The sequence below is a fragment of the Schistocerca nitens genome, chromosome 1, assembly GCF_023898315.1.
Source record: "Schistocerca nitens isolate TAMUIC-IGC-003100 chromosome 1, iqSchNite1.1, whole genome shotgun sequence".
Lineage (NCBI taxonomy): Eukaryota > Metazoa > Arthropoda > Insecta > Orthoptera > Acrididae > Schistocerca > Schistocerca nitens.
Window position 1 is genome coordinate 985,651,083 of NC_064614.1, and position 11,262 is coordinate 985,662,344.

The following is an 11,262-nucleotide window of genomic DNA, read 5'->3' on the forward strand; positions in this document are numbered from 1 at the left end:
GACACCCCACACGTCCAGAATTGCTACAGAGTGGCTCCAGGAACACTCTTCTGAGCTTAAACACCTCTGCTTGCCACCAAACTCCCCAGACATGAATATTATTGTACAAATCTGGGATGATATGCAACTTACTGTTCAGAAGAGATCTCCAGCCCCTCGTACTCTTACGGAGTTACGGCCAGTTCTGCAGGATTCATGGTGTCAGTTCCCTCTAGCACTACTTCAGACATTAGTCGAGTCCATGTCACGTCGCGTTTGCGGCATTTCTGCGTGCTCACGGGAGCCCTACGGAATATTAGGCAGGTGTACCCGTTCCTTTGGCTCTTCTGTGTAGTTCATCCCTCTGCGGCACGGGAGCAGTTACTTGGGCGTTAGAGACTGCAGCTACGAGGGCGATGGAGGTAAATCTGAGGTTTCTTAGGTCTCTAAGGTTGGAGACGATACAAAATGATTGAGATGTCAACCGAAGTACGCAGATATAGTTTTGGTATGGAAATGAGACTCTGGGTTGGCCGAAGAACACAGACACTGGCTTCTAGCTTGAGTCTTGGAACTCGCTGAACGTAAGTGTAAAACACAGACGGGGCTTGTAACCACAAGCTAATACTAGATCCGGGAACCAGTTGCTAGAACGAATGGCCGCAAGTCCGGCGTAACACTGTGTTAGGAATAGAGTGCACACTATAACGTCTAAAGATGGCATTAAGACTTTGAATCATGAAAGGGGCCAGTTACTGTTGCCATAAATGAACTTCACGGTCACTTACACACCGCACCGAGCGAGGTGGCGCAGTGGTTAGACACTGGACTCGCATTCGGGAGGACGACGGTTCAATCCCGCGTCCGGCCATCCTGATTTAGGTTTTCCGTGATTTCCCTAAATCGCTCCAGGCAAATGCCGGGATGGTTTCTTTCAAAGGGCACGGCCGACTTCCTTCCCCGTCCTTCCCTAATCCGATGAGACCGATGACCTCGCTGTCTGGTCTCCTTCCCCGAACCAACCAACCAACCAACTTACACGTCGCAATGAGGTGACAACGAGATGTAGGTGCATTTAGGCAAATGTACAAAGAAAAGCACTAACCACAGTCTAGAGGTATATACATGCAAGTTTGGCAAGTCGATTTGTTGTACAAACTTAATCGAGTATGAGTCTTATCACAATTATAGTATCTGACGTCGGCAGGTGGTCATCCGAGATACCGGTATCGACGTCGGACTTTGCTGCTATCTGGAACCCTGCTCTTCTGCGTTTGATGGCCTGTGTATGCTATATTCGAGGCTGTTTGCTTACGGATAGTGCGCGGCTCCGTCGCCTTTCGAGTGCAATCTGCCATCAGCCAGCGTGGCGTCGACGGTTTACCTATGTGTGTGACCACATACCGAACTGACGAAAGCGACTTGCGTCGTCTCTTAGCGTTATATGCTTTTACATGTCTCAGCGTAAGTTACAGAGCTGATTCATAATATCGTATTTAGCTGTTTTTTTTATTTTTGTGGCGCATTTCGTGACTCGGTCGTTGCAATTGAAAAGAAGGAGTTGTCCAGACGAAAATATCTTAAGTTTGTATAAAAACTTGTTTGAATATCCATCAGAAAAAGATTTAATAAAATGTTAATGTTTCTGGACTCCTTCCTTAGCCACTGACAGCTTTAATAATAGGTAATAAAGGTCGTTTTTTCTTCTAGTATTACGTACGGTCAGAACTATTGTTCTAAAAATTGTGGCAGATTTTTTTTTACACGATGAACATTAGCAGACACATACAGGGTGATTCCATGATGATATTTCAAATTTTCCGGGGTGATGGAGTATAGTAAATGTATGAATTTGCAATCAGTGACATTCGTATGGAAACGACTGAGTCGAAAACTATAAACGAAACTCAGCCTCTGGCAATGGAATGCATGTATCAGTTCTGTTTTTGCTGCGAATGGTCAGCAAATTTGGGCTCAAAAATGCATATCTTAAGAGCCATGAGTACTTGTTCACCTTCGCTACTACGAAACACATTTCTTCTACTGAACAAGTGCCCGTGGATCTTAAGATATACATTTTAGAGCTCCTAAATAGATGTTTTTTTCTTGTTTTTCTCCACACGAGCTACACCAAACATATGGAAAGCAAAGAGTTTGTAATAGAATAGATGTTTTTGACAGTACCAAAGATGAACTAGTGCTTATAAGCTCTTAAGATATGCATTTTTCATCTTATGTTTACTTGTCAGTTTTTGCTTGTTTTTCACCTTATTAGCAACTATGAAACTTACCTACACTATCGTCATAGCAACAACAGTACCGGTACATGTCAACCACAATTAAAGGTGTCAGACCGATTTTCCCTTATAGCTTTGGATTCCGTCGTTTCCGGACCAGTGTCCCTTCATTTATATTCATATATTTACCTTTCTCCATCATCTTTGAAAGTTAGTAACATTAGCAAAGATTCAGCTTGTATTTTGTGAAGGGATCGTTAAAATGTTTAACTTCTTGTAGGGTATCGAAAAGATGACTGCTAGAGGACAAGTTAAATACAGGCATAAACGGTTATTTCAGACATTTCTCTCGAGGACAAGGAAGATTGTATCGAACAATGTTACTTCAGTATTTACCTCATTTGCATACTAATAATTATAGCTGTTACAAGTCATGTGTTTTTAGATTGCTTAGTACCTCGAAATAAATGTGGCAATGGCAAGCCATTAATGCTTATTTTTCACTGGCAACGGGTCTGGTTCTGAAGTGTGGACTTGTGGACAAAGAACGGTTAATCTGTACTGAGAGGTGTGGTCCCCTTAACCGTGCACTTACGATCTGTGGAAAACATCACCTCGTGAAGTTTGTGAAGTGTTTGTGGGAAGACTGCTCGATAAAGAGAAAAACAACCAACATACTGATTTCTATACTTACTACGGTATCACATATAACAATATCTACGGTTATAACTGTTACTCGCGGTATACTATGGTGATTCCTTTGTTTCCAAGCCAAGAAGTTATACGAAGAGCAAAAGCAGCTGAACTTAATTACTTAAAACTAAACTCCGTCCGAACAGGCGTTGGAACGCCCAACGGTAACAACCGGCCGCCGTGTCATACTCAGCCCACAAGCGTCAGTGGAGGCGGATATCGAGAGGCATGTGGTCAGCACACCGCTCTCCTGGCCGTATGTCAGTTTATGAGGCCGTTAATTATTTGAGGAGACTGGTAGTATACTTCTTCCAGTTGTTATGATGGTTACCTGAAACTGTCAGCTGTATTGGAGGCCATCTCAAAACCTGAACACGGTTGTTATTCTTACTGCAGAAGTTTATCCGCCCAGATCGCACAAAACACACGATGATTACTAGTTGCAGCGAAATTAAATTGGCATCTTCAGGTCATTTATATTGATGACGATCTGAAAATGGCGACTGAATTCCGCTCAAGCTACCAATAATTGTGTATTTTGTTGCGATATGGCGGATAATCTTCCAGTAGTCTTCGACAACGTGAACAGTCAAAAATCGTTCCATTCTTCCTTTTCTTACTGACTCTTGCTCAAATCTACGTCGTGGTTTGTATAAATGTTTGTTGTAAGGAACTGTTTTCTCAAAATTAGAGAGAATTAATTTTGAAAAGTTCACATTACATCCTCACAATTTTTCGGTTGCATGCTTTTCAAAGGAATTTATTACAACAAAACTTTCGTCTGCAAGAAGCACAAATTCGGCTTGTTGAATAATGTCATTTACCTACACAGGGAACAGAATTGGACCCAAAATTAAAAACTGAGGGGCCCCCTTCGTGATTTTTCCACACTCACTAAAATTATTACCTCTTCCACCAATGTGTGAATTATTTTTGGGTTCCTTTAGGAAAGTATGATTTAAAGTAGTTTTTTTATAAAATCATCTGTTCCATAAAACGTAAGTTTTTCTAAGAAACCAAATAGTATCTATGAAATCAGACATCTTGGAAAATAAAAAAAGCCAACTGGCAGAGTTTTATTATTTATAGCTTGTAATATTTGAAGAGTGAATGTATAAATAGCATTCTTAGTCTACATATTGCATTGGTATGCGACTACTTACGTTTGGTCTGTAATGCACAGTACAATATATGTTTTGTGTTCATGGGCAGCATAAGCTGCCTGTCATTGCTCCAGGTACTGATCAAGAATAAATGTCCCTGCTTTTAGTAAGGGTATGATGACCGAGTTTGCGAAGCTCGTTACCCTGTGCACAAGATCGAGGTCCAAGATCTTGCACACAAGGTAGCTATCTACTTAATTGCCCTTCTTCCTGCGCTACTTGTGCGTTAGTTTGAACTGAAAAGCCAAGTTATACACAGCAGGTGAGTAAATAATAAGGAAGAATGGTATTAAAGGAGCTCGGAGTCGCTAGTTTCGGTAATTTATATCTACTGGCTGGAGACCTTAGTTGACGAAGATCATTTCGCGGCCCGGAAACGCCGCCGCAGGAAAACGGGTGTCTGCCGGCGCAGCGCCAGACTGAGGCGACGGCCCCGTGAAATGTAGGTGCGGCACCCAGCTTTATGCGGAGTCGCGGCGTCGAGAAAAAGAGGAGGGCACAGCTCTGGCCCGGGCTCACATCGGAGGTGTCTGCTCGGCGCATGATTTGGGTCGCGCGGCCCGGCGTGGCGCCAGCGCCGCGCCTGATGTATAGGCCGCCCGCGCGGCGCTTCTTGCCGCTTGGCTGCCGGCGGCGCAGGCGCAGCCATTAACCTGCACGCGTTATGCCCGCTCCGCCGCGGCGCGCCTTCCGGATTACTGTCTGCCCGTCCTGACGTACTGTCTTGGCACCGCCAACACATTACGCGCCAGGAGCGCAGCACCGCCCTTGAATCCTTCGTTTTTCGCCGCGCCACCAGTAATTCCGTCGGCCGGGGGTGGCGGTTGTGCCGCCTTTATACTGCCTCGAGATCCGAAGGCTCTAGCTCAGGCGTGGGGGACGTGAGATAGGCTCGGTTACAATGCAGCAGACGCGAAAAACAGACGGGTGCCTCCTCGAATGGAGCAAGTGCTCCGTAGTGGGCGTAGAGACGGAACCAAACAAATCGGCTCTCGTCTTTCTAAAATTGCGAGAGAGAACTAGCAGAATTCTGCGAAGGCGCTGTGTGCTGTTACCGTGGAGATTACACTGCAAGCGAAGACAGTTTTATCTTGTTTACCACTCCTTCTGCAGCGCCCGAGTTGCCGAAAGAGGTCACCAAATTCAGAGATGGAGGAAAGAAAACGTATTAAACTTACGTCAAACATTCGACAATGTTTCGACATTACCACATACCGCCAATATTTAACACCACAGCGCACTAAACGGAATCTTTTAGTTGGCGCATTACAGAAAGTAAAATAGAGTTCCGTCGCTTTTAGTGTTCGGTTATGCGACGCAACTTTTGGTGCATTGTGTTTGGCGAGTCAGCTTAACCGTTAGCCTTAAATATTTCTGAAACTCCAAAGAACACTGGACCAGTTTTTTGAGGATAACGAAGGTTAATTTCTTACTTCTTTTCTTAGATTGAACTGCGTTTATTAAGTCATTAGCTATCTGTTTACAAGTACAGCGTGACAATTATTGAACAATATGAAAAAAACCGTAAATTAGTTAGAAGGTACAGCGTGCACACACTTTATTCAACATGTAAACGCCATTGCAGATATTCGGATTTAGGTTATGACATGTTCGATATGAATGCCATCATTGACGATGACGTGGCGCAGACGAATAGTGAAGTTCAGCATGACCCACTGAAGTGTCGGAACATCGATGCTGCCGATGACCTCCTGAATTGCTGCTTTTAGTTCAGAAATGGTTTTTGGGTTTTTTGCTGAACACCTCGTATTTAATATAGCCCCACAAAAAGGAGTCGTGTGTGTTCAGATTCGGAGAAGATGGCGGCCCATCGATGCCCATACTATTGCCGTCTGGGTACCCCAGAGCCAGAATGCGCTCCCCAAAGTGCTCCTCCAGGACATCAAACACTCTGATGCTTCGATGCTCCTTTTTGCATGAACCACATCTTGTCGAAATCAGCATCACTTTGGATAATGGGGATGAAATCATCTTCCAAAACCATCACGTACCGTTCGGAAGGAACATTGCACCGATTATCACGTGACTGGACATTGCACACTACACAGTCTCTCGTTGACGGTGAGGAGACTTCTCCATCACGAAATGCTGATTCTCAGCCCCCAAATACGCCAATTTTCCTTATTGATGAACCCATGCAAGTGAATGTGGGCTTCCTCACTAAACCAAACCGTACAATTCCAATCGTGCCCAGCGGTCAGCAGTGCAGTTTGAACGTCCTAACGCAAACCGTTCAGAAGTTATGACGATATATCCAAGTGAATGTGGGCTTCGTCGATAAACCAAACGGTACAACTCCCATCGTGCCCTGCGGTCATCCGTGCAGTTTGAACGTCCTAACGCAAACCGTTCAGAAGTTATGACGATTGTATTTCATATAAATCAATAACTGTCGCCCAGTAACTACAAATCCATCTTCAGGAAAATTAAAATAGTGTGACAGTTGAGTGGAGGAAGGTTCGTAAGAGACTAGACTTCGTTTTCCACAACAAAATATTCGCAGGTGACGTCCCAAAATACCTGCGATATGGAGGCAGCAAGGTCGTGAAACAACGTGTTAACGAAGAAGTAGTGAGCAAAGAGGGGAGTGGCTTTTTTGATGTTCAGTACACGTAATAGTTTTCCTTAACTTTGGGAATATTGGAGTAAGTGTACAGAAAGGACCATGTCATCATGAGAGAAAATGATTGTAGCGGTATACGGAAGTGGAAGGGGTGGCTTGACAAATGTGTAAACATTATTCTTGAACGTATTTATTCCACAAAAGTTTCATAAACTTTAGAAAGGTACACCAATAATAAGAATAGGCAATAATAACAATTTACTCTCTGTAGATTGTGCATGAATTTCATCATCGAGCGCAAAAATGTTCACATAACAACATTATTTCTTCAAATATCACTTATACATCAGTTTATTGAAGGTGCATCTCCAGCAAAAGTCCATAACAATTTAAGCAAAACATATTTGAGATTAATAGTCATCAGTTGAGAGTAATCGATAAAATAGAAGCACTGTGCATTATTGTGGAACATCTCTGAGACCAGATTTTAGACTTAACACGATTGACATTAATTAATGTCATAACACCTGTGTCATCAATAAAATTGTTGCTCATTTACTCAAATAAGGTTTTTCTGGCCACAGTTTTAGATCATCAGTTAAGATTGTACTGGAACACCTTTCCACAGATCAGGATCATTAAAATGGTAATGAAATCGACTTAACCTTAACAACATGAAGTAACTGTACATACATACTTCACACAACCATCACAATGATACTAGATAAAAAAAAATCACCAGTGCCCATTCGCTATGTTGAGCTAAAACTGCGCTCTTGTGGACACACTGTCGGGTAATCTTCAACATTTCACAGAAAACCCTTTCAATTAACCAACAGAGTTCACAATTATTCGACCGTTTACGAAATATATCGACTATAAAAGTTATCCAGACAGTACAACAATCCCAAGGTCTAAGAGATCCGATTACTAAGGGCTGTGGACATCACATTGTACCCGTCGGAAGATCATCGTCTCACTGGCGTAGATGACGACCCTCCCCAATGTTCATCGTATATCCAAGACCCTTCTTTTCCGGGCATACTTAGCTGCCTACCTCACTACCGCCGCGCGCAAATCGTCCTTGCACGGCATTTAAATTGCTGTGGACGTTTAATGTTATTCGAGGGCACAATGATACATAATTACCTTTATTGAAGTATGGTGTAGTGTAATGCTTTTTTTAACCAACGATGATGGTTTACATACTGATTGAGAACAAAGAAAACTGCAGTAAGCACCACTGAAATGAGACAGTATCTGTTTCTACGACGGAAAAACCTAATGTAGTGATAGTAGAAGTAGGAAGATTCCAAACGGATACAACGTCAACTGGAGAAGAGCTTAGAGCTCAGCCATTACCACATAGAAAAACTCCCCTGGTTAAATGTAAAGCCGATGTTCGTGTCGATAAGGTAAGTAGAAACCGGGTAACAACGAACAGAACATGAGACATCCACTTACCATGTGTATCGTTTTGTAAGAAGTAACTTGTTCACTGCAAAATCACTTTCAACGTGAAAAAAGGTAAGCCATAAACCGTGTGGCTCATTGTGAAAGTTGGCATGTGAATAGCGAACTGCTGCACATTATGTGAAGTACGAAGGCTCCAGTACTGCGAATAACTCGAAGATAGGTTTCTTGAGGGCGAGGAACTTTAGAGGTAAGGTTGCCCACCGACGAGACGTAAACGGTATTGTAAACCGTCGCAATTATAAGTACAGGATTCACGTAAATTCATTTATTCATGTGAAAAAGCGGGTGATTTTGCTCAGAGTGATTTTTCATCAAGAAGTTTGATTGATCCTTAATTGTTCTAAGACAATGTAATTCATGAAGAATGGCTCAGTATGCCCCATATGCCTCTGTTCTATGTGATTCAGGAGAAAAATGGTCATAATGTTCTCATCATCATCACCAAACAATTAATTTACATAATTAATTCTTCATTTATGTAGTTTACTGACACAGTTACGTACATATTTCTTAATGGTGACTAGTTATGAACGAGTTCGTTCATTTTGGAACCACTTTCTGAATCTTTACCATGTGATTAGAATAATACCAGTGTAATATATAAAAGCTTTGTTCCGTTCTCAGGACTGTCTGTCCTTGAAATAACTAACTTCCTCACACTAGATCCACTCAGTAAATTTGCTAAGAGGACCTAGAGCATGGAATTTCGTAGCCGGGAAGGATAGATTTCAAATCCGAGTCTTGTGACACAGTTTGATGTCATTTCCGTAGGTGACTCTGAAGGTTCTGTACAAAATTAATTATGTATATAAATAATTTGCGTAAATGGAACTTCCAGGAGCGTAAGAATACTTATATCGTTACAGTGTCAGACCTTGGCGGCCAATTACTTTACCTGTCTTTACACAGTGTAAAATTACAGTTTGCCCAAACACACGTCATCTCGGTACCAGCCCCTCTATCAGCTCTGCATTTACACGAATATCGTATGTGCTTTCCTAAAGTCTCTCGTCGCATGCTTGCTTTCCTTTTTCCTAAGTTGTACTGATGACGCTTCGATGAGGTAGCGGCTGACAGAAATCTGGTATTTAAGATATCATTCTGTTAACTGCATTCTTTACATTACAGGTTTTAGGAGAAATGAAAGGAAGCAGAGTAAGGGCACGATATTCAGATCGCCATGTCGCCGAAAAACGTTCGAAGACCGTCCTAAGGTGCTTCTGTCGATCACATTAATCTACTTTTCTTAATGAAAGCCTCACTTCAGTTCGATATACTTCCGCGTGTAAATTTTTTATGGTGGAATTTCTTTGTCTCGAAAGGTAAAGACTTATTGTGATAGACTGTAAATGCTTTCAATATAATGTCACTCTGCAAGACTGACTATCGAGAAATATCAGGACGGTGACGATTAATTCGCTCAGGAAGCTGAGGAAGTCGAAACACGTAAACGCTGGTTATTCATTATTTTGTTGACCTGAAGAAACTCTAATGCAAACGGCATATTCAATTGCTCAATGAAAGTTTTGAATTGTATACGATTTTTAAAATAGGATTTGTCACATAATTTAACACTGGAATTCTTGGAGTTAAGGAAGGGATCGTTAATACTGCTTTTAGCCGGGATCGAATGAAATAAATAAATAAGTCCCAGTTCGTTATTTATTACAAGGTTCCTGCAGTCTCGCTTTTATTAATTGATACTTGTCCTTCAGCCGTCACTGTTGCTGCGAGAACCCATAAAATGAGAATTTTATTCCATCGATGTTAAAACTTGTTGGAAATTTCATACGGCAGTATTGTCGTACCTAGCTATAAATTGTCAATACAAGCAACATTGCAATTAATTTTTAAGTGAATGTAACTGTGGTAAACCGACAAGTACTTGTTAAAAAGTTACGTGTCAATGTGAAATTAATGTATAAAAGAGGCTGGACAAGAATATTCTCTGTTTTATGATTAGGTGTAAGTCCAGCCACATTATCCGTGAGTACAGTCTGTATCTCTTCACGTATAACATTGCACTGCCTACTTCTAAGTAATGTCCTTGTTATTTCGAGCATATGAATGTGACTTTTTCAAAACAGAATTTACTCTCCACCGATTACGAAAAAATTTAACTATTACTGTTGCTAAGGAAAGCTGATACATGTACAGGAGCTTAAACACTGTGTTTATGATATTATTCATCTTTATTTTTTTTTTTTTTCATGTCACTTAAGATAAAAGCCACTCATGTCCAAATTTAATTCTGCACTTCATGCAGTAACATTTCAGTATTTGATTAAGTAATGCTCTCAAGTGTAGCTGTCATTGATATGAGCTTGGTGCAAAATTACTTCCTAAACTTTACTGGTGTGTGCGTTATTCGTAACAGCTGCTACACACAGTTCAGAGTGCACTGTGTCAGTTTGTATACTGTTTTCTATTCAAAGGGAGATCTGAACGAAAGTAACTTCAGTAACCAAAATTCAGTTTTCTTAAACATATATTTCTAAATTAATGTGCTTAATAGGGTTGGCGACAGTGCTATTTTTTCATTCATTTATGATTTTGCCAATTTAATTAACTCCCAAGGTCAAGACCCGTTTTTTTTCTGTTAATTTCACCAAATTCACAATTATAATCCGGTACCTTTCTCCATTGCCAACGGCCTTGACGCAGTGGTAACACCGGTTCCCTACAGATCACCGAAGTTAAGCGCTGTCGGACTGGGCTAGCACTTGGATGGGTGACCATCCGGTCTGCCGAGCGCTGTTGGCAAGCGGGGTGCACTCAGCCCTTGTGAGGCAAACTGAGGAGCTACTTGATTGAGAAGTAGCGGCTCCGGTCTTGGAAACTGACATACGGCCGGGAGAGCGGTGTGCTGACCACATGTCCCTCCATATCCGCATCCAATGACGCTGAGGATGACACGGCGGCCAGTCGGTACCTTTGGGCCTTCATAGCCTGTGTGGGACGTGAGAGAGAGAGAGAGACTTTTGTCCATTAGACACACGCGTGGTCAATTTTCGAAATCCTCTCAGAGGGTAACATAAGCGTGTTTCACGTTAGAGTGACATATACGCTAATGTTATAAGCTGATTCCTGGCCACGGAATTGCGCCCCCTTGTGTGTTCGCCTAGTGTGA

The 11,262-nt window shown here is 42.0% G+C and overlaps 1 pseudogene; it reads left to right on the forward strand.

Annotated features, from left to right (window-relative positions):
• The first annotated feature begins 10,777 nt into the window (after positions 1 to 10,777).
• LOC126203829 (5S ribosomal RNA) lies at positions 10,778 to 10,895 on the forward strand (annotated as a pseudogene).
• Positions 10,896 to 11,262: the final 367 nt, after the last annotated feature.